The following is a 25,331-nucleotide window of genomic DNA, read 5'->3' as shown; positions in this document are numbered from 1 at the left end:
TATACTGTGGGCGATAACATTTAGGCCAATCAAAACGCCGGTCGCTTTAGATTGTATCGATTATTTATTTATTTATATGTTCCTTATCGATTAACTCTCGTCACATCCAGCAATACAAATAGTGAGTCACCCATGATATTTTCACACCATTGTTCATTTCCAACCCTTTGTAAACAATAAAAAAAAAAATCTAGTAGCTTTAAAGTTTTCCAGATCATGATAAGTGGATTTTGCTGGGATACCCTAAGAAAGGACACAGATCGTTTTTTTTCTGCCTAAAGGGTTTAATTTCTGAATCGAACATTCGTACAAGAGAAATTCCACTAATTACCCGGTGTTGGCAGGGTATCAAATATGTTTAATATTAGTTCAATTGTCTGCATTTACTTCCCCATTCATGGGTTGAGTTTCATAGTGGTGGAATTCATTGTTAGTACTTAACAAAGAGCATTGCCTTTCATAAAAGAATTAAGCACTCTGGGTAGTCGTTAATGTGTTTTGTTTTCTTTTCTTTTCCTTTAGGGTACACTTGTTTTGCGTACATGAACACAAAAGAAAATAATTGATACTCCTACAGTATTCAAACCTGTGCACAAGAATATAAATATCGTTTGTGTTTATTTGTTATATTTATTTTTGGACATTTTGTCCGGAAAGTCTGACGAACGTAAAGCTAGGAGTCACGGTGTGCAGTTGATTGTTTATCTAATCTCTTGAAACATTTCTTTTCTATCTCCTTTTTCTCTCTTTATGTATATACATATATCTATATATTTATAAATATTGTTCCTGTCTGTCTTTGTTTGTGTGTTTATATATTTGTTCGCAATATGATTAATATGTACAAAAGGTCCATTATTTTCCTAATTAATTTTCATACTGTAAACTTATTTGCATAAACTTTATTTCATTTATTTCTATACATAGTATGATTCTTGCAAAATATACGCTCATTTTCATATTACATTAAGGAAAATCGATTTTACTAAATAGTTGTATGTTGATTACCGTTTATTGCGAGGGAATTGTTTTATGTCTTCTATTTAAGATTGTTATTTAAAGTTGATTTTAATTTAATTTATATTGAATTATTACCGACATCGATTTTTTAGAAACTGGCTTCGAGGCATTTCTCGTGGGCGCCACCTGTTGGATCAAATACAATATTTCCCTTGCAAAACACTTTAAGCTGCGGCAAATTACGTTTAATGCATATTAGAAAGTGTCTGTATAAAAAAAAAACAGTGAAAAAGTGCCTTTACAAAAAAAAAAGAAAAAAAAAACAAGCCAGTGAAAGGAATTCCATTTTTTTTCTTAAACTGTTTACCAAATAATATCTCTGCTTAAAATACTTTTCTCCAAACTTCGAAAACACTTTTAACTGCGGCACATTACGTTTTATACATATTAGAAAGTGCCTTTACGAATTTAAAAACACCCAGTAAAATGCTTTTATGACAAAAAAAAAAAAAAGCCAGTGAAAAAAGTAAAGGAATTCCATTTTTTTCTTACACTGCTCACCAAATGAAAGCTCTGTTAAAAAATACTTTTTCTCCAGCTATGATGAACCAGAAAAGGCGTCACCTATTGGATCAAATACAATATTTCCCTTCGAAAACTTTTTTAACTGCGGCAAATTACGTTTTATACATATTAGAAGGTGCCTTTACGAAAAAAAAAAAAAAAAAAAGGCCAGTGAAAAGTGCCTTTACAAAAAAAAAAAAAAAGCCAGTGAAAGGAATTCCATTTTTTCTTAAACTTTTCACAAGTCAGGCACGCGTTTAAAATACTTATTTTGCAACGTTGTGACGTCATAAGTACTCGTGGCCGTGTGGGCAAAATAGTTTGTCCGTAAGTGTTTGCCTTCTTCCGCTCTTTCGCGTTTCATGTTCGTGCCTGGACATCGCGGCTCATTTTTCTCTCTCTCTCTCTCTCTCTCTCTCTCTTTTATCGGTCACACAGACACTCCTTGCTATTCTGATTGAAAGAAAAATGTTTTGATTCATTTATTTTTCATTTTATGGGGGAGGGGGTTCCAGCCCACGGGCAACAAAAAGTGCTCAATATCCGAAGAATAGAGTATTCTATTTGCACCTTCTGTCTAAATATCTGGTGGAAAGGGTGTTACGTACTTCTTTTTCGGTGCGATTACCGTTTCATATTTTTATCCGTTCTTTTATTTTTGAAATTGTTGTGGGGGTATCGACGTTGCCCACGAGGAAACTGATTAATAAATATCCTTAGTATAGCAGGTGTGTTCCAAACGGAACTTTATGTCGACCCGAGCAACGCTGGGTATCCATACTAGTATATATATATATATATATATATATATATATATATATATATATATATATATAGCCTCCTGGACCTCGACCTCTCTCTCCCTCTCTCCCCCCCTCTCCCCCCCTCTCTCTCTCTCTCTCATTTATGGCTCTCTAATTGAAAAAAATAATTACATTTGTATTAGTAAGTTTTATTATATTATGAGGCCTTCGTTCGCGCCGGGCATTCATAAACATCAAAGACAATATTATATATAAGTTTTGTAAGCGTTGGTCGTTTTCTGCTCTTCTATTATGGAACGTACATTAGTTTAGCAGGAAAGCAGTTATACTGCCGCTCCATTTTTACATACTTCTTCGACTCTGATGCTGTTCCCATCAGACATTCGCTGTACCTGTTACGGCTACTGTTTATAAACAATATTCAAACTTAAAAAAATGAGAATTACAGAAATTTAAAAAATAAGGTCATATGGAAACACAGGGTTCGGGACTGGGAGAAAAAGTACCAATGAGTCCTTGCTTATTATTTCCGGATAATGCCAGGAATTTCTGCTTGTATATGCAAACAATTTATGTATCGTTGTCCGAAAGCAACGCCTGGGATTACAAACTGTAAAAAAAAAATAATGTCAATCTAAGATAGAGGATACTATTTAATTCTCTCCCACAGTGAGAAACGTGACACAAAGGTTAGAAAGTTTGATTGAAAAGTCAGCCCCCCCCCACCGAGGATGACCACCTTGGGTAGCCCCGTCTGCATTTCCAGGTGTAACTTTACACATGTAGACCCAACACGTTGTAGCAGAGTACGCCGCAAAGAACATGGGATAAGTAATAACAACGACATTTATTTCCTTATTATCTTGCCACGCGTAACTTCTTGTTACGGCTGTGACATCAACGTCTTCAACGTGCTACTTTTCTATGACCTTTGTCCCCACAAACGTCATCCACGTCTCTCTAACGTGATCGCCTTCTCCTTCATGCTCTCTTTCATTCATGTGCAAAAGATCTAGCTAATTTGCATATTCTTTTAAACATTCATTTTAATTTTTTAATGTGGATCTGTTATGTATGTGTTTAAGGAAAGTTTCTTTGTTGTCCTTAAACACATACATAACAGATCCACACGACGTTTAATTGAGTCAGCTATAATCTCCCATTCCAGCAATATAATTAAGCAAAGAAAAGTTTTTTTCCACGTTGCTCCCTTTCTGTTGAAAATAATTATTAAAGAGAACAACTTAGACACCGGTTAAACGCGATATAAAAAAAAAAATTTTTTTTTTAATTCGTAATTTCACTTAATTTTATTATTTTAATTTTACTTATTTACTGTATTTTATTATATCACCTCCTATTCTTATTTTTAGACACCATCTTTTACGTTACTACGCTATTTTATCCCAATTCAATTATTTCTAATTTAAAAAAAAAAAATTCTTTCGTAATCTCGTGTCATTTTATTTATTTAATCTATCACCGCTTTATTTCCAAACACATTTTTTTTTAAATCTCTACGATATTTTAACTTTTAGACGTAATCCACTACACTAATTTACTCTAATTTATTTTTTTCTCTCATAAAATGTATATATATGTATATATGATATCTAATTTACATAAGGAAAACACGTTGCTGTCCCCCATCATTATATATAGCCCCAATCCTCCGACTCTCTCGTCAATGACCATCCCTCTTGAAGAAGCCCGCATAAATCGGGCTAAACTTTGAGTATCCAGGTCCTTCCACCTCCATTTTATTTCATATATATATATATATATATATATATATATATATATATACTGTACCTATTAATCGCCTAGTGATTGTTTAAACAGTACATATAAGAATTAAGGGACAAATAACAGTCTCTGGTGTTTCACGTCTGGGAATGGGAAAACATACTTGGTCCATCTTTGGTCTTGATTTGACGGGATCTCTGAAAAGCTCCGAATGAAGATTCGGACAGTTCGAAGCCTTTGTGATATTTACAGCAGCTTTATTCCGGATGTTTCCCCCATTGAAAAGCTGCAATGCTGGTTCTCAATTTTTACTATCGAAATTTTCCCCTACTCAGAGCCATTACTGTCCACGACCGTCTTTCTCAATCTAACTACCGACTGCGTCTGCTCTCTCTCTCTCTCTTTCTCTCTCTCTCTCTCTCTCTCTCTCTCTCTCTCATCTTGACTAACTGTTTTTCAAGTTCTCTCGTTACGTCATTTACTCCACATAACCAAAGACATAAATCGGATGATCTACCTTCGTCGCGTATTTTGTTTATGTTCTAACATTTTTTTCGCCAATTTAACATTTTTGTTTGTGCTAGTTATGAAAACTTACATTTATTTCTATTAAAACATTTTAACATAAATTATTTTATTAGTAAATAGTTATTTTTCTATGATAACATTCTTTCCGACATTCTATTTTTATATTGTAAAAGTTAATAACGATCATAATAATCGTCGACTAGCACCTCTTTCGGCATAGCCCTGTCCATCTAACACAAGTCCCGAGTCGGTGAAGACGAAGCGCTGAATGTCAGACAACAAAAATCCCGTAATATTTTAGGTCATTTATTTCTGAGATAAACTTGCTATTTTTTGTTGGTAAACAAACGATAATCATATATGAAAATTGATGCTTTTTCCTAGTTATAGATAAGTAATATATTATTTACAACGCGTATGATATAATATTTCGGGTGTATTGAATCTGTGCAAGAAGAAAAAAATGGGACTAAATTCTACTGTGTATCAAATTTTGAAATTGGCACTTTAATTTTGAAAAGTCGGTCATGCGATTATCGGCATCTGGTCGGAGTAAGCAAAACCTGCCCTTGCTCTTCCTCTCCATCACAACGATAAATAAGGTATCAGCTACATACAACTAGCTGAAGAACACGAACACGTGGAATTTCTCAAATTTGCTTGAACGATAAAGCCATTTTACAAAAGTCGTCAAAATCATTGGGGCGGGTTTTTAAAATCTACAAAATAAAAATAAAAATTTTAAAAAATATATAGATTTCGAAATCAGAAGTAGAGAGGCAAACATTTGTGTAGTTTATTTTTATCTATTTATTTGCTTAGGCATTTTTCCCTTATGAAATAGAATTAAATAATCAAATTTACACATTTTATTTAATTTTATTTTTATTACTGCCTGAACAGCCCCGTCGGCATTCCCCGGTAGGGGCGCCTCATGCGATTAGCGATGAACTAACTCTCACCCTTTTTCAAGATGCGAGGAGATAAAGCTATACAGGTTTGCCCACCAAGAACCGTACTTCGGTCCGACAGGATAAAAAGTCCCCTTTTCAAAAGTACAAAACGCTGTCAGACTAATTGTCGAGGACGTGTCTGTGAATTGACATTAAAAACACCAGCACGCGACTGTAACTTGAATGTCCATAGTTTTTGGATTGACAGCATAACTCTATCAGATTTATTTTTTTTACACGGTGGTCACCACTTATCAAGGCCCGGAAGCCACTCAGGGATAAGGGTTATTGCAAGTACAGTACGTTAGTGTGGAGATTTAATGAAGTGTTTACTTAAGGGGGCGGTTCATTAGGAATTTGTTAACGTTGGACTTGAACACATCCAGGTTGTAGTCAGGTGGGAAGCAGGCAGACGGAACAGAGTTCCACAGGCGTGCAGTTCTAAGAAAGAAGCTTTGTTAATGGAATCTACGTTTTGATTTAGGCACAGATAAAGAGTGGGGAAAATTTTTCACAGTGGATTCAGCTAGATGGGTGTTTTTCGTGAAAGATTGGCGAGGGGGGGGGGACCAGAGATTGAAGTTCAGACGAGAACCTGCCATGGAAATAACGATAAAACAAGGATAGGCTCGCAACGTCTCTTCTGTGGGAGAGAGGTTGCAGGGTAGAGAAAAGGGCATCCCCCACTAAGCCACGAAGTCTATTTTGTACTCTGTCAAGGCAGGATAGGCTGTTTTTTAGCAGCTCCTGCCCAGATATGGCAGCAGTATTCCATCCTTGGACGTGCTTGGCTTTTATATAGATAGAGAATTGCATCAGTAGTGAGATATCTTCTGTAGAAGGATCCCACCATATTTCCAGCGACCTTGGCAACAGACTTGATGTACGTGTTCCATTTCAGATCAGGAGTAAAGGACAAACCCAGAAGCGGACTCTTTTGTATTTCTGGCATCATATAAGTAAATGCTGTATGCAACATGATACTTGAAAGAATGAGGGATATCATTAAATTACGTTTATTTGGTCATTGAAATAATTTTGAAGGTAGTGTGTACTGACGCATTCAATAACTCGAAAGTTATCCAATAAAATAGTTTTCACCATGCAGCAGTTATATTGTGATGGACGTCATTCTATGTAAACTGAAATGTTTTGGCAAAGGAATGCTTCGTTTCTCCATTACCGAATTTGGAATGCTGAAAGAAGAAAGAAAAAGGCACAGAAGATACACAGTAGTAAGATAAAGATAATATATGTATTGAAATATTAAATTGAACAATAATAAAAAAAAATCCTTGCAAAACTGATTAGGTTTGCGGCTTTAGAAGTCGAACTATAAAGTTCTTTTACGTCCGAGAAACAAACGGCTCTCTGAATGTTCGAAGTAAAATAGTCGCATTCAAAATAGAGAGAAACGGTTGCTTACTGTTTTTTTCTTTTTTTTTTTTTACTCATGTTCACCCCTTACAAAGCATATCGCCACTTAGAGTTAAGGGGCTATTATTTGGGGTCATGTCTATGAAAGATTAACAAAATATTTGCTTATATTACATTTAAACTTCTGCATATCAGTACAACCAGGGAAGCAGGCAGCAAGAAGGGAATTCCAAAGTCTAGCTGCTCGAGGAAAGAAATTATTAGAATAGAAAGCTTTCTTTCATTTAGGGACAACAACAGTGAAGGGGTGAAATATTATTGCTATGCGGGTTTGTCGGGGGTATGTATGCTGAGGGGGTACAAGTGACACGAGTTCATCAGAACACATTAAAATATTAGTAAAACTGGCACAGTGATGCAACATTGCGGCGATGAGACAGGGGCTGGAGCTTAGTTGATAAACGTGTTGACTGGACGGCTTCACATTCAGAAAAAAGCGAGAATAGCGGATTTTTGCATCCAGCCCGACGAATAGAGTGTCTGCTAATTGGCTAAGGAGAATCCTCTTGACCAATCAGACAGGTCCTTCTTTAGAATAGTAGGAGTGACCAAGGAGAGAATTATTTTAAGGGTGAAAGAGCAGTAAAGAGAAGTAACCTCCTTTTTTATATATAAAAAAAAATAATGTTTCTACTCGAAGTGATTGATCAGTTATCCAATGCAAACACTAGACCAGTGGTTCCCAACCTTTTTTCCCCACACCCCTTAAGATATTTCCCTCAAACCTCGCACCCTTTAAGATTTATCTTGTGACATTCTTTACTCGCGGTTAAATAAATGGTTGGATTAATTCTATTCAGTCATATATTTAATTAATTCTATTCAGTCATATATTTAATTAATTCTATTCAGTCATATATTTAATTAATTCTATTCAGTCATATATTTAATGACCACTTAATTATCATCATTTCGCTGGTATTAATTTCTTCGATATTTTTTTATTTTTTTGTCAGAATTCTTTCTGTAAAAACTTCGAGTATTATTTACGGGAGAGGCCGTATGAATGTTACCAACGTACTAAGTGAAAGTGATTTTATGGAAATAACTGGATTCGAACTTGGAATACCCAGTTTTTCAGTCCGTGTCGTTAACCACTTCATTACCGTCACTTCATGGCATCTTAAAAAAATTTGAGCATAAAACGAAAGCAAAAAGTTCGTACATGGCAAAAAGGAAGCAAAATGCCACAAAAAGAGTAACATGTAGACAATACCCTGTTTTTTAGTTTAGTTTTTCTGGCACCACTTGGAGCATCGGCTTGAACCCCCAGAGGATGCGAGTACCTCAAGTTGGGAACCGTCGCACTAGACGTAGAATACATTTCCGTTGGACTACGTATATATTTCCTCATTTTTTTAGGTAAGTTGGATTGAAGATGTCAACCGAAGCAGGCGTCCCTTCCAGCTCATGACGACATGAAACCCTGTTTGAAAATTTGATGTTGTTTTTTTTTTTGTTGTTGTTGTTTTGTTTTTTTGTTTTGTTTTTTTGTAGCCGTTTTTAGTCGCGTGCAAGCGACTCTATAAGTCACTCCGTCGGTCGGTCGGTCTGTCCGTAACACTTTTGTGCTTGGCCTTTTTGGTTAAGATCAAAGGTCTGTTGTTAATAGATGCTGTTCTTAGCTTTTTAAGCTTTTCTTGGCCTTTTGGCCAGAATCAAAGTGTAGTATATGTTCTTACTACATGCTGTACTTATGTTTGTAACTTTGTGATATAAAGTGGGGGATCACTTTTCTGTATTAATTTAATGTAAAATGATCACCCACTTTAAAACCAGTCAGTCTCAAAGCCATTCAAGTCACTATCCAGATCATTCAAGTTGTTTTTGAAGGATTCCAGTTATTTTTAAAGCATTCAAGTCATTCTTAAGGTCATTCAATTCATCCTTAAGTTCATTAAAGTCATTTACTTTTTATTTATTTAAGTCATTTCAGCCCATTTTTCGATCATTTTAGTTTATCTTTAAGAATTTCAAGTTAATCCTACATTCACGCATTCATTCATTACACGAGAGCACGCGACTAATGGCTATCGGCCTTGTTCTTATTGATAGTTTCGTCGTATACAGTTTTGTTCCCGTCCAGTCGAAATAAAGGTAATGTGCTAAGAATTTCTTCCATTTGATACTTTCTTTTCCCCAGAAAAATCTTATTTTAACAATTTATAGAATGGAATCTTTTAAAAATTGTGTGTGTGGGGGGGGGAGTACCTTCGGTTGGTTTCGCTATGAGACTACCTATACTAACTTACAGATCCTAGCTGCCAATAAACACGTAACAACCATTTAAACAAAAATCAAAGCGATTATAGAGCATGAACTTACGCCAACCAGTTAACATTGAACGTTCTTGCAACGTTGCCAACACGTATTTTAGCCAGGACACACAGCGGCGTGCAGGAGTCAGGGACCCGTGGACGCAAATTTCGATTATCATCTAATCATGTTCAAACTATCTCCCTTTTCTCATAATATGTCTCAGTACTAGAACTTATACTTCAGTCTTTGGAGTGTATAGTTAAGGAATAGACACCGAGCATCACCAAAGCTCGAACCGTTTCTGGTCTCATGTAGTTTTACTGTAAATAATTTCCAGAGTCTCTAAAATTGTCATTACACTGTGGTTTATTTGGTTTGTTCTACAGGGTGTCAACCCCTTTTGAGTGATTTAATTCCGAATCTAGTAATTATGATAAACATTATATAAACGTTTAAATTGTTATTATTTTCAAATAGCTTTGCGTGGTGACTGCTTTAACCAGTGATTCTTCTTCTTCGTTATCGTCATCATCAGCAGCATTATTATTATTATTATTATTATTATTATTTATGAAAATTACTCCCGACAAGGCATGAAGCCACTTAATGTAAGAAGCTAAAAAAACTACTTCAACGTCAAAAACCAGCCAACAATTGGCATTCGATGAATGGATTCTGACTCAAAAAGCAGCAATTGTTTCACTTTTGTCACAAACATCGCTCATGGAATGTGAGAACTAATGAACCAAATAAGGGAAGTGAGAGTTATGAGGTTGCTGAAAGTAAAACTCAATATCCACTTTCTACTCTCGTCATTTAAATTGATTTGTATACAACCGGGTGTGGATTCATATCATAAGCAGTTTGTGGCCAGATTTAGGAATCTGCATATTTTACCAAGGGGCATAACTAGTAGATAATTTCTCTTCAGCCGGATGTTGATTCATGTCATACTCCAACTAGATTATATTTAATCCATAGATGAGACCATTACAGGTACTATCACTCCACACCAGAGTGGGCTTGGACGTAATGATAACGATCGTGTGACTTCCCACTCTCCAAGGTTCCCAGATTGAAGTCATTGTAACTAGACGATATAGTAACCATGCGAAAGTATGAGAATTATATTTTTTATTGCTTTGTCCTGGATTTTATTCGATTGCCTTTTTATTTTGCATTATTGAGTCTGACCATTCACTTCAAAACTCAACAAGGAAAATTCGTGAGGATATTTTTCAATAAAAAAAAAAACTATCAATAAACTTCTTAATTAAACTTTCGTAAGTAAATTTAGTTAGAAAAGTCAGTTGTCGACTATTTTTTTGTTTGTATGCACAAAGAAATATATATTAGTACCGCTATTTCGTCGATTTTTGATGAATTACCTCCCTTTAGTTTAGCGTACGTGTATTCACACTGTTACGATCGTATTATTTAAGGGGAGATAATAGCATTATTGTATAGATAATAATAAGGAGAAGAATAAGTAGAAGAGGAAGAAGAAAAAATAAAAGGAAGAAGGAGAAAAGGAAGGAGAAGAAAAATGAAAGGAAGAAGAAAAATAAAAGGAAGAGGGGGAGGAAGAAGAAAAATAAAAGGAAGAGGGGGAGGAAGAAGAAAAAAAGAGATGTCTACAATGACAGAGAGAGGACGATGGAAACTTTGACTGCCACATCACCACTACGACTACAAGAAGAAAAAGAAGTTCAAAACTATTGGACAAAATTTCCCACAAAAAATACCCGTTTTGACATTATGGTATTTGGGAGGGGGGGGCTAGTAAGTAAATAAAGGAGGGATCTGCTTTCAAGCCTGACAGAGGAACACATTTCAACATATTGGCATACCGTATGCTTTCTTCATAATTGAACAGATTGACCAACATATCTATGAAACTATACAATGTGAACATTTCGATATATATTTTTATGGCCGTTAAAGACTCGTTACAAGAGCAAAAGGCGAAGCAGATATGAAAGTGAGGAGAACTACCGAGATAATAAAGATGTTTAGTTTCCAAGTAAGTCGGAGGCCATTTTCTGCGAGTAGTGCGGACCATTTTCAGCCTGCGGGCCGTGAGTTTGACACTCATAGCTAGAATTGAAACATGTTCTATGAAGTGCTTTAAAAGAAAAATCAATGTTTGTTGATATTTTGACTTCTGTAAAAATCATCAGTCGATTTAGAATGTAAATAACTATGTCAACATCTGGACGAAAAGGATTTCCTTGAATTTATTTTTGCGTTTCGACGAATGAAAAGGGTTTATCTTTATTCAACAATTGGATTGTGGAAATTCTTAAGATGTTGTTTTTGTTTGTTTATTTTTTTATTTGTTTATTTGTTTGTATGTTCTGTTTAGCATAGAAGATGTGAAACCTTTTTAACAGTGTGTTTGAAACGTTTTTAATGTACCACACCACCTTGCTGTCCTAGTATTTGAACTTTGCGCGCGAGTACCTCAGCGCTAACCGAATGAAGACAAATCGATTGCTAATTAAATGAAAATACTCACTAAATCCGTATTTTTTTATTTAAAAAAAGAGCTTAAAAGACACCTTCTGTGCGGTCTTTAAAATATGCTCATGAAGAGAACTATATAGACAAGTATTCACATGGATTCATAATCACAAGTCATAATGTTCAGAACAATTTACTGAAACACTAACACTAGAAACTATAAGTTATAAGTATGGTATATAAGAAGCCTGGCAAGGCCACAGGGAGACAACGAAAGCAGCAAAACTCTGGCCTGCAGGACACTATATATACATATGTAGGCAAATTTGGGCATATTTTATTGGTTTGAAAATATAGGTTCTTTTTTTACTAATTGTCATAAAATTTTAACCATAGAATAGTATTATAATCTTTAAAAAAACAACATCAAATTTTCATGTAGTTTCGTCCCATACAGCCAAAGATATGAGCATTTCAATATTCAATTTGGCTATCAGTATAGTTATAAGTAAATTCGTATTCTAGTCTGTTTGTTTGATAACAATTTGATTAATATATACAAAAGGTCCATTATTTTCCTAATTAATTTTCATACTAAAACCTTACTTGCATAAACTTTATTTCATTTATTTCTATATATAGTATGATTCTTGCAAAATATACTCTCAAGAGGTAACTTCATTTGCATATAACATTAATTAAAATCGATTTTACTAAATAGCTGTATGTTAGTTACCATTTATAGCGAGAGAATTGTTTTAAGTGTTCTATTTAAGATTGTTAATATATATTGATATATTGATAATATATTTAATTTAATTTATTTTTAATTATTATTACCGACATCGATTTTTAGAAACCCGTTTCGAGTTATTTCCTCTACTGTGTTTGATCCAACATGCGTCACCTGTTGGATCAAATATAATATTTCCCTTCATACATCTACCGGTGGTCATATTTTAATTTGTTTTTTCGTTTTGTTTTGTTTTTTTTGTTTTTTTTTGTTGCTGCTGCTGCTGCTGCTGTTGTTGTTGTTGTTGTTGTTGTTGTTGCTTTTGCGTTTAAACAGGAGTATTTTGTAATTTCGGCGGATAATTATATTAAAACTAGAAACAGAGGGTTACATTTTTTATTTAAATAAAAAAACAAACAATCTAAACCAATTATGATTCTTTATTTAAAACAAAAATAAAAACAAACTTTCAAGCATTAATTTTGGAATTAGTTTAAATAAAATAATTTCCAATGTGATTTCGCAATTAATACTGTGGTCCAATGAAATAGGAGGTTTTCACGTTTGCGTGCCCCTACTGGTGTTTTTTTTTTACTTTTAAACAGGAGTGTTTTATAATTTAGGCGTATAATTATATTAAAACAAAAAAATTCTTTATTTCGATTTTTTTTAATCAGAGGGTTACATTTTCATTTTAAAGAAACAAACAATCCAATCCAATTACGATTATTTATTTAAAACAAAAACAAAAAATGTTCATTTACTTTTGTCTGACAGTTTTTTTGTTGTTTTTTTTTTGCATTTAAACAGGTTAAAATTTGTTGGGTTTTTTTCAATCTTTCCAGACTGAGGCAGCATTAAAAAAATTCGCTTAAACTGGTATATAGTCATAAAAAGTGCTCAATGTACGGAGAATATCCAATAGCCAGTATTCTTCGTATCCTTTCTACCGAAATATCTGGTAAGGAGGTTCTCACGTATTTCTTTTTTGGAGGGGGGCGATTACATTTGCGTGTTTTTATCCGTTCTTTTTTTTAATTGTTGTGGCGAAAGCGAGAAAACTGACGTATAATAATGAAAAACTACTCAATATCCCTAGTATAGTAGGTGTGTCCAAACCGAACTTCATATCGATTCGGGCAACGCCCAGCATCCATGCCAGAAGATATATATATATATATATATATATATATATATATATATATATATATATATATATATATATATATATATATATATATATATATATATATAAAGTTTAGGCTTTTTATCATGGGGTCTCAATTTTCGAATTTCGCTAGATTCAGACACTGATGAGTCGTAGACGACGAAACACGTGTCAGTGGAATATTATATTTTTAAAACAATATATATGCCGTTCCCCATTTGGGGGTACCAAATTGGTCAAAAGGAAAATTATTCCCAAATCGGTTGGTTGCTTGGTGGTAAAAATGCACTTTCGTATAAATAATTGAATTCATTCAATACTTATCTCAAAAACAAAAATAAAATAAAATAAATAACTTATGTATATGTTAGTGGCCTAGCAGGGCTACAGGGGAGATCACCAAGCAAAATATCCCGAAGACAAATTCATCCCAAAGTGGCAAAGCCAGGACACTATATATACAAATGTAGGAAAATTTGAGCATATTTTATTGGTTTGAAAATATAGTTTTTTTTACCAATTATCATAAACTTTTAACCATAGAAAAGTATTATAATCTTCTGTAAATCTATTTATATATATATATATATATATATATATATATATATATATATATATATATATATATAAGTGAACGTGTCTGTGCGTGTTTGTGTGTGTACATTTCCCTACGCAATAACTCTGTCAATTTTCAGTCTACAGACTCGAAATTTGATATACAGAGTATGGAGATTGGGGAAAATCTTTGTAATCCGTTTTTGGCCAGAAATTTGGCTGTTAAGGGGTCAAAGTTGAACGATTTGACCTTTGATGGCACTACCAAACTCCTCCGACAATTTGGGGTCTAAACACTTGAAATTTTAGATATAGATTCTTTGGACATCGATCTAACTTAATAACTTGATTTGAGCCCAAAACAATAAATGTTAAGGGGTCATAATAGGGTTCAAAGTTTTAAAAAACTGACCTTTGCCATCTCAACAATTACTCAGACAATTTCTGGTCTAAACATTTGAAATTTGACATGAAGTGTATTCAGAGATAGGGCAAGCTTTTTAATTGGTTTGGGTCGAAAATTTTAATTACCAATATATATATATATATATATATATATATATATATATTTATATATATATATATATATATATGTATATATGTATATATATATATGTGTGTATTTATGTTTGCATGTCTGCCTAAAACTTTCGACAGAGGCGACGAATTTTACCAAGAACAGTATCGTTTTGAAGTTCGACCTTTCAGACGACAAATATAGAAAAATTGGCTTAAAACATTAATATCTTAACCTTAAACTGAGCACTTTTCACTACGGTGGGTCGATTTTTCGCCGGTATTTTTGAAAGTCATCCTCTTCTTTCGATTGTCGAGCCTTAATTTAATCATAAGTCACTTTCGGTTTGGCAGTGGTTGTAACAGGAAAGACGTCAGGGTTTTTTCCCCGTTCTTTTCCTCCTTCGAGGTATGGGTTCGAGCCATCCTTCCTACTACCACTGTTTTCTTTTCTTTTTTTTTTTTTTTTTTTTGCTCAACATACATCGCCAAACACCTGGGCAACGCCGGGCTGAAATGCTAGTTTTGTATTTCTAGGTCATAATATGGGTTAATTTTTTTTTTAAATCGACCTCTGTGGTCTCTACCAAATTACTCAGACAATTTCTGGTCTAAACATTTGAAATTTTACATAAAGTGTATTCAGAGATAGGGCAAGCTTTTTAATCGGTTTGGGTCGATAAATTTTAGTTACCAATATATAAATGTATGTATGTATGTTTGCATGTCTGCCTAAAACTTTCGACAGAGGCGACGGATTTTCATAAGATCAGTAGTGTTTGGAAGCTCGACCCTTCAGACGACAAATATCGAAAAATTGGCTAAAAACATTAATTTCTTCACCATCATCTGGCTACTTTTCTACAGGGAGGTGTCGCTTTTTTCGCCGATATTTTCGAAAGTTATCCCCTCTTTACTTAATTTAAATCTACGTCACTTCCGGTTATATATATATATATATATATATATATATATATATATATATATATATATATATATATATATATATATATATATATATAGCCAAATTGAATATTGTAATGCTCATGTCTTTGGTTCCATGGGTCGAAACTACATGAGTATTTATATGCTTTTTGGAGGTTATAATACTATTATACTGTTACCATTTTATGACAATTGGTAAAAAAGAACCTATATTTTCAAATCAATAAAATATGTCCAATTTTTTATATATAGTGTCCTAGCAAACCAGCTTTAGTTTTCTTGCTTGGTGATAGATTTTGCTTAGTTTTCTTTTTTTGTGGGGGAGGGTGCTTGGTTGTCTCCCCTGTGGCCTTGCCATGCCACTTATGTGTATACACCGTCTTTTTTTGGCAATTTTATAAGTTCCAAATCTCAGCGATTATTGAACCAATGAATATTCGTTGGAAAGGTAATAACTTGAACTGCGTAGTTGGATATGTGACATTTGCACTTAAGGTCAAACATTAAGGGGATCATCCATCATCCAGCGCCTATTTTGGGCATTTTTTTTTACAGCCATAACTCGGAGGCGAGACTAAAACTTACTGCTATGGTTTCAAATGATCTGAAATAACAACAAGGGAATACTTGATTCCAAATATTTCTCATATATTATATATGCTTTGATTTGCGTACATAAAGTAAATTTCACATTGTATAAAGATTATTTGATACTGGAGATATTCATAATCACACTCTTCTTCTAAAAGAGAGAATGAATGAGAAATATTTGGAATCAAGTCTTCCCTTGCTGTGATTTAAGATCATTTGAAACTATAGCAGAGTTTTAATCTCCCCTCCACCAAAGCCAGAGGTTTTGAGGAAATCTATCTATCTATCTATCTGTCTATCTTTCTCTCTCTCTCTCTCTATATATATATATATATATATATATATATATATATGCTTGAGGCAGTTGCCTCTCTCGCCGCACTGATGAGCTGTGAAACAGCAAAACAGTACTGCATGTGGATGACTATATATATATATATATATATATATATATATAGAGAGAGAGAGAGAGAGAGAGAGAGAGATGCATCTAGAAGAAAAACTCTGATATAAAACATAGTTCTTTCTGTTGCATTTAATTGTACCGACTGAGATTAGCAGTGATTCCAAAAAGTGTGCATGATTTACGCAACCATTCACCACTATAAACAATTCTTTTTTGTGAATTTTAGACAACTTAATTTTCTTCCGGATCTTATACGTCGAAATTGATCAGATAAACCATATGTATGTATGTGTGCGTGTGTGTGTATGTGTGTACATGTCTCATCAAAAATGAGGCGATAATGCATATGTGTATATGTATGGAAGAAAACTTATACTTATGTAAAGGAAGACAACTCCCAATGCCCACTGGAACTTATACTATCAGTAATATAGTTATCGCTTAAAGAATAACAACAAAAGTCAATATATATATATATATATATATATATATATATATATATATATATATATATATATATATATATATATATATATATTGCTGCGAAGTATAATTTATTTTTCCACTATTTTTTATGGGAAATGTGTGGCTATATTTGTCAGTGATGAAACAATTCTAAATTTTTTCCTGATTTCAATAAAATTACCGATTCCGATTTTAAGATCGCCCAAAAGAAATAGAGATGCACCTAGAGTCATTATCTACATTTAATTTAAATCTAAGTATAATTTTCGTTTTAATTTGAAAAACCTCTTCATGTTTTCCCTTTCTGTATCATATTTAAGATTTTGAGGAACCAGAATCCATAATTAATTAATAGAGGATAATTATTTTCTTCTAACTTGGCAAAATCATATTTAAGTAAGGAATTCGGTTAAAATGAAAAAAAAAAATTCTAGCGTTTTAACTTAATTTCTTTCTTAAATATGATTTTATGCAGAATTTTGCTAAGAATACACATTCGCCGTTGATAAAACTCACTAATACAAATGTAATTATTTTTTTTTTCAATCAGAGAGCCAAAAATGAGAGAGAGAGAGAGAGAGAGAGAGAGAGAGAGAGAGAGAAATGGGCAGTGGTATTTGGGAGAGCAATAAAAATGCTGACCACCATGAATCAGAAACCGCCTCCTCCTTGTTTGGAAACGAAGGTAAATTTTTTTTTTTTTTTTCACAAATCTTCTTGCCGTTACCTTTTCCTGTTGAACGGAAGCTCTAAACATTAAGGGTGTCTTTTAAGGGTATGTACAGAATGCATTTCTCCGGGTCCCGTTTTGTTTTGTTATCTACACTGTGCGGTTGCTACTTTGACTTGATGATTATCTACCCTTTGCCTTTCTCATTTTCCTTTGACAAATCCTCGCGCCAAACCCTGATTTTTAATTCCTTGTTTATGTGTCCCGGTGTCGGGATCGGGACGAAATATTGTCGATAACTCACGGAAATTTTACCGATAACTTACGTTATTAAAAACAGAACAAAAAAAGAGAAAATAATGAATATTTTTTTTTTTAATCCCGAGCACCGATCATGAAAATAACGATAGAGCAGAAATAGATTCGAAATTTTACTGTGATTTTTGTCCCTATCAAAACAGAAAAAGATGTGCTGAGCAGCTCCTCGCCGGATGTGGCAGCAGTACTCTATCAGTAAGATCAAAGTGTAGTATCTGTTCTTCAGATCTACACTTCAATTTCTTGTTCTCTGTAAGTGGAGGAGAAATCCTTCACGACTGAGACAATTTTTATTTTTGTTCCTTTTCTCCACATTAAAAAACGACCCTGGTGTCTAACTCTGTCCCGTGGGGAGGCATTGTAAATAGGAACAGCAGGAGGTGGCAGCAGTACTATCTTTGAGTCGGGTGTACGAATACATCGAATGGCTGGAGCAAATGCATCCCAGATACAACAATGAAACTCTATTTCAACAAGCGAATAGAGTTGATATGTGAAGGTGCGGTATTATGGAAAAATAGTTTTGTAATTCTGGCCACCCTTCGAGTGAAAGTTTTGCAGCAACTGCATCAGGCATACATAAGGATCATACGGATGAAGGCCCTTGCTCGCAGCTATGTGTGGTGGCCAAATCGAGACACTGATATTGAGAAAACCGGAAAAGCTTGTGTAACCTGCATTCTTAATAAAAGTAACCCCAGCAAGGCTTCCATTCATTGCTGGGAATATCCAAGTTCGCAATGGGAAAGAATCAACATAGATTATGCGGGTCTATTTTGGGGACACATGTTTTTGATAGTAATGAATACTCATTCAAAGTGGACAGAGATATGTATAATAAAAGCATCTTCTGCGACAGCCACAATTAAGAAAATGAGAGGAATATTCGCAAGACACGGACTACCGGTATTGGTCGTGAATGACAATGGTCCTTGCTTTACAAGTTACAAATTCCACGCATTTATGAATGCCAATGGAATTCGGCACATTTTCAAAGTTCCTTACCATCCGTCCTCGAATAGACAAGCAGAGTGCAGCCTGCGCACATTCAAGGAAGCGCTTAAAAGGATGTAACCAGACCACAATGCTACACTTGAATCTAAGGTGAAGAGTTTTTTTATTCCCCCGTAGAATAACTCCCAACTCATCAACTGAGGTTTCTCCAGCCGAGCTGATGTTCAAACGGCAGTTAGGACCAGCGTTTCATTTGGTAAAGCCAGACATTCACAAAGGTTTGGGCATGAAAAATAAAATGGTAAGGGGAAGCAAGGTAATGGTACCACTTTGTGAATTCAAAGTGGCCGATCATGTATTCTTGCGGAGTTATGGATCTGCTCAACAAGTGGATTGAAGATATCATTACCAGGTGAATGCGAGAAAACTTCTGTATAAATATTAAAAATGGTTTTATCTTGTTTATATATATATATATATATATATATATATATATATATATATATATATATATATATATATACACACTAGTAAATAAGAGGAACTTTGTCTAAATGTGTGCTTGAGTTCTTTTCCTATGAACTCCTAAACGGTTGGGCTGATTTTTATGAAATTTCACACACTTGTACTTTATGTATCTGGCAGGGTTATTAGATAGATTTTGTATCAAAATGTCCTCGATAAGTATAGATAATCGAAAAAATCTGATGAAAGAAAGAAACAGGCGATTTTCCCTAAAGTTAACACCTTATATACCCTTACATCACAAGTACATTTGAGAAGTTTTATTACCGCACAAGCAGAAAGACCCGGCATATAATCAACAATAGGTTCTTTGATGGGCGCGTTCGAAATGAATGGCTCTATTTAAAGCACAATTCAACATTGATACTTAACTTTTTAATTTTAAACTGTAATTAAAGCCATTTATTATATATATATATATATATATATATATATATATATATGTGTGTGTATGTATATATATGTATATATATGTATATGTATATATATATGTATATGTATATATATGTATATATGTATATGTATATATATGTATATATGTATATGTATATATATGTATATATGTATATATATATATATATATATATATATATATATATATATGAAGCCATTATATATTATTATATATGAAAAAATCATTTCATAAAATCAACAGTACGGTCTCTACAGTGCAATGTAGACTACAATGTATTGTCAACTAAGTCACTGCGGGGAGATATGTGAAGCTTTCTCCCGGTGCACCGTGATCGATTTGATTTAAACATGGATAATTTCATCGATTTCATTGACAATAAAAATATAGGTATGTGAAACATTCGATGATCATCATTCAATCCCGGGCAACGTTGGGTCTCTTGCTAGTATATTACTAAATGAAGAATCATTCCCATTTAAATTACAGTTAATATCATGCATGTAAAATTGAGAAACGCACGCTTGAAATTTGTCAAGATTATGTAAATAAGCTAAATCAAAATAAAAATTTCTCCAAATGTGACCTGATGTCATGTTTATCTAAAAATGAAACTCGAATTTTTACTCGAAATGATTCCTCGTTTAATAATGTATTAATGATATAAATTTATAATATTAAAAAAAGACAACATCAAACTAATTTTAATATTCATATAATTTTTCTAGCGTTACTATCTGACCGTGACCTTCAGATATTACCGAATTGTTGTTCGATCTTAGGAATCCATCTTTCTAGGAATTACCTCCTCCTACATGAGATAGAACATTGTTTTATTGTTGGTCTTTGGGGGGCGCCCCATTAGAGAATGCAGTTATTCGCAATGTCCTTGGAGCATGTTTAAATATATGCGGTATATTTTTTAATAAAATAAAAAAATAAATAAAAAGAGAATTAAAAAAAAAATAAATTAAAATAGCAACAATAATAAAGGGGGAAAAACTCGAACAACAAACAACAACAACAAAAACTTTTTTTTTTTAATTTTGTTGAGTGTTGTTACGAAGTTGACGTTTAAGTCAAGCGAGAAATATTATTTATTTCTATTATTTAAAACATTTTAAGAAAGCAGTTAAAAAGGCTATTTATTTCTTCTTCTTCTTCTTCTTCTTCTTCTTCTTCTTCTTCTTCTTCTCGGAGCAGGACGTACGTCCTACATACCTGACGCATTTAATCTAGGCCACATTTATGTTATATACTAGAAAAATAGTTGCGACAATATTACTATAAATGCTAAGTGCGCGCTTATACGACACTGACAACCACGACTACGACTCTGTAAAAAAAGAAAGAGAGAAAGAAAGGAAATAAAGAAAGGATAACAAATTTAACAAAAAAAAAGGAAAAGAAAAGAAACTGCTATCAAGCCACAAGCAACATGTTGTATGTGACTGTCGTGTGGATCAGGGTGGGTTGAGTTAGAGGGTGAGGGCCACCTGCTTCTGTTTTCCCTCGTCACAGACCATTTTTAAAACGACCGGCTTTAAAAGTAGCCAACTAACTCTTAAACAACAGGTAAGCAAGAGGAATCTTTCTTTTTTTTCTTCTTTTCTTTGGCTTTTTAAGGGACAAACAAACAAACATTCATTTTTCGGGTCCCAAAAATGAAATTCCTATTATCATGTCTGTCGTATTTATACTGTCTAGCGTAACGCACGCACACACACACACGCGTGCGACACAACACACACATACGTCACACACACAACAACATACACATACACGCACAACACAACACACACGAACACACAGACGCACAACACGCAAAACACACATACACGCACAACACACACACAATAACACACACACACACACACACAAAACACACACGTGCGTGCGCACACAACGCACGGGTATAATAAACGATACGTAGCTATTTCGTCATTTCACGTGTGTCTAGACCTAAACAGCACATCGATCCCAAGATTCGAACCCCAGACAGCCAGGCCACTACCAACAGTGATCACTCGCGCCGGATGCCATACTATCTGATCTAATTATATTATAGTAACCTGTTACCTTCTACTCTATAGGGAAGAGCAATGAATATTTGAATATAAATAACCAAAATACAAATTCGTCTCTTCCCGGGAAAATTAGCGAGTAAAAAACACGTGCCTTTTTTTTTCCTAGTCACCCGGACGAAACTATTTTAAATGGAGAGGGAGGGGGAACAAATAGCAAGTCAGACAATCCTCGTCATCTTAAATATATTTGGAAAGAATTCCTCCGCTTTGAATAAAATGTCAATGATGGGTGTTTTTTCTTTTTAGTCATCAGAAATGAGAACATGAAAAATTAAATTACTGTGACGTAACTATAGTTTTATATTGATATTAACGCGAACACTGACGAAGCATATTTTCCGTTATTTACAGGGGTGTAAACTAATATACTCCCTTATGTACACACACACACACACACACACACACACATATATATATATATATATATATATATATATATCCCCAAAATATTTTCTTTGATGGGGGGGGAGTCTAAAACTTGCTGTTTCTCATGGATTATATCTCCCCTCTTTTTGAAATAATATGTCCAGTATCAAATAAGCCTCATAGACTGTGAAATTTACTTTATGTGTGAAAATCTAAAACGGGAGATATAACATATGAGAAATATTTGGAATCAAGTCTCCCCTTACTGTTATTTCAAATCATTTAAAACTATGGCAGCAAGTTTTATTTTCCCCTCCATCTAGGCCAGAGGTTTTGGGGAAATATCAGATATTTTGTGATTCATATGCAAAACTAGGAAAACAAATGACTATGAAACATTTTATGGCTGTAAAAACGTACCAAAAATTGGCTTCGAATTATGGATGATTCCCATAATATGCGACTTTAAGGGCAAATGTTACATAGCCCATTAAATTTCCAACAAAACCTCGTTTGTTAAATTCTGATCAATGGTTATTGAGATTTGGAACTTATAAAATTGCAAAAAAAGATGGTATATATATATATATATTAAATTGTAATTCAAAGAATTAAAAAAAAACTCTCATTGAAATGAAATGAAGTGGTTGAGTTTCATATCAAAGAATTTTTATTATTCTAAGTAAGACAAAGAATGCTTTAGAAAATTAATCTCCTTAACCTATAGGGTTTCGATGTCTACCATCTCATCAGAGGAGAGAAAATATTAGCAAATAGTTATAAAGGTATGCACTCTATTTGCTAAAGTCAGTGAGACATGGAAAGTCAAAGTGAAAATAATGCATTTATCAGAAGTCCTATATCAGGAGGATTTGTAGAAAAAGGATATGAATGTTTTTTAGATCCAGCTTGCTTGGTAAAATCCATGTTATACGTTCTCGACATCGTTTGGTAATAATGTCAATTACCAATTTTGCATATCGAGCAATTCCTGTTTAGATGGGATAACTTATAGAATATTACTGCCAGTAATATTTTGTAAACCTACAATTTCACGTTTCCATAACAACTGATTGTTAAATAAAAAAATAAAAAAACTATTCTGAAGTATATATATATATATATATATATATATATATATATATATATATATATATATATATATATATATATATATATATATATATATGGCCAAATTTGCCAACATTTGTATATATAGTGTCCTGGTAGGCCAGCTTTAGTTTGCTGCTTCGGTTGTTTCCCCTTTGGCCTTACCAGACCACTAATATATACATACACACACACACACACACACACACAGATATATATATATATATATATATATATATATATATATATATATATATATATATATATATATGAGAGAGAGAAAGAGAGAGATCTAATGGTTGTATATTTTTAGTTTCCTCTATGTAACGCCACTTAAACTCAATGAATGAACAACGCGTGTTTATAGTATGTTTTTATGTTCATATAACTGCGTGCGTGAGCGAACACACACACACACACATATATATATATATATATATATATATATATATATATATATATATATATATATATATATATATATATATATATATTCAAACAAAATTGTTTAGCTGTATTACAGCTCTTCGGTTTGGCTAAACAGTAAAATACTTTAAGCTATCCGTTATGTTATTAACTCAAGGTGAAATCTAGAGGCTTATATACTTATATTGAATATTTTTCAGTAACCAATGGGGCTCTATTCTTTTACATATGGCCACGCGTAATATATAAACGTGAGTGCTCTTTTTTGTAATTTTCTTTTTTCAAAAGAACAAAAAAAGAATAGTTTATTATCACTCAGTGGGTAGCGGGTATTACTATAGGTTTCTCGGAACGGAGGTTCTATTTTAAATTGCCGAGTGTGACGTGATGCGTGTTCACCAAAGCGTAAAACTATTTTAAACAAAACCTACTTACGATATTGAAATTAGGATGTGCACGGATATCTCGGGGATAGAACGAAGAAGGGAAAGAAAGAAAAGCTCGTCGTACAACAAAACAAACTAGATGGAGCAAATACAAAAATTGATGCACTTGCTGTTGGAAGCTTTTTCTACCTGGGGTAGGAAACTTTTTATTATTTTTATACTTTATGTGTGTGTGCGGGGTTTTTTTTTACTACAAAAACTGCAATTTATTGTAGCATTTTATTTTACAAAACAACAGCAATGACAAAAACACAAATCATAAAAACAACAAGCTCGAGTAAAATTTTACGGACTTTGACTAATTCTTTATAAGTTGTAATTTAATAACGCGCTGTTTACCGGATGGAGGACGTAAAGAAAATAAATTAAAAATGGTCATATATATATATATATATATATATATATATATATATATATATATATATATATATATATATATATAATATGTGTGTGTTTTTATTTGTTTTTGTTAGCGATACTTTCTTGAATGAATTCAAGTATTTATACGAAAGTGCATTTTTACCTAAATGCTTGTTGGGAATAATTTTCCCATTGACCAATCTGGTACCCCCTTTTAATGGGGAGCGACATATATATTATTTTTAAAATATAATTATCCACTGACACGTGTTTCGTCATCCACAACTCATCAGAGTGGCTGAATCTAGCGAGATTCGAAAGCGGCACCTCGTGATAAGAAGCCTAAACCTCTACCACGGTGCTAACCTCGCCGGACTATATATATACACCCGAAGAAGGTCGTAGGTTACATCGATCGAAACGTTGTGAAAATCACACTCAAGATGAGAACAGTAGTCCGATGAATCCAAATAATTCAAATAACCAATCCTCATCTCAAAATTTCAGAAACGTAATATATCTTGTTTGTTAATTTTAGCAATAGAGATGTTATGCTGTCTATGTACTCAATGGAACCGTATAAATAGAAAGCAGATTTTATAAA

The 25,331-nt window shown here is 33.4% G+C and overlaps 1 protein-coding gene across 2 annotated transcripts in view; it reads left to right on the top strand.

Moving 5' to 3' along the window:
- LOC145258202 (rho GTPase-activating protein 7-like) overlaps positions 1-25,331 on the top strand; it is a 671,840-nt gene that overhangs the window by 117,598 nt on the left and 528,911 nt on the right. The window contains exon 1 of one of the 2 annotated variants that reach the window (XM_080116114.1): positions 20,276-21,507. The exons of the other annotated variant lie outside the window; for it this stretch is intronic. The gene's annotated coding sequence lies outside the window, so the exon portion shown is untranslated. Of the gene's footprint in view, positions 1-20,275; positions 21,508-25,331 lie in introns of those variants that run through there. 2 annotated transcript variants of the gene reach the window in all.

The sequence above is a fragment of the Euprymna scolopes genome, chromosome 3 (assembly GCF_053919585.1).
Source record: "Euprymna scolopes isolate OS-2025 chromosome 3, ASM5391958v1, whole genome shotgun sequence".
Taxonomy (NCBI): domain Eukaryota; kingdom Metazoa; phylum Mollusca; class Cephalopoda; order Sepiida; family Sepiolidae; genus Euprymna; species Euprymna scolopes.
Note: the sequence above shows the minus strand (reverse complement) of the source record. Positions and strands in the feature narration are given on the sequence as shown.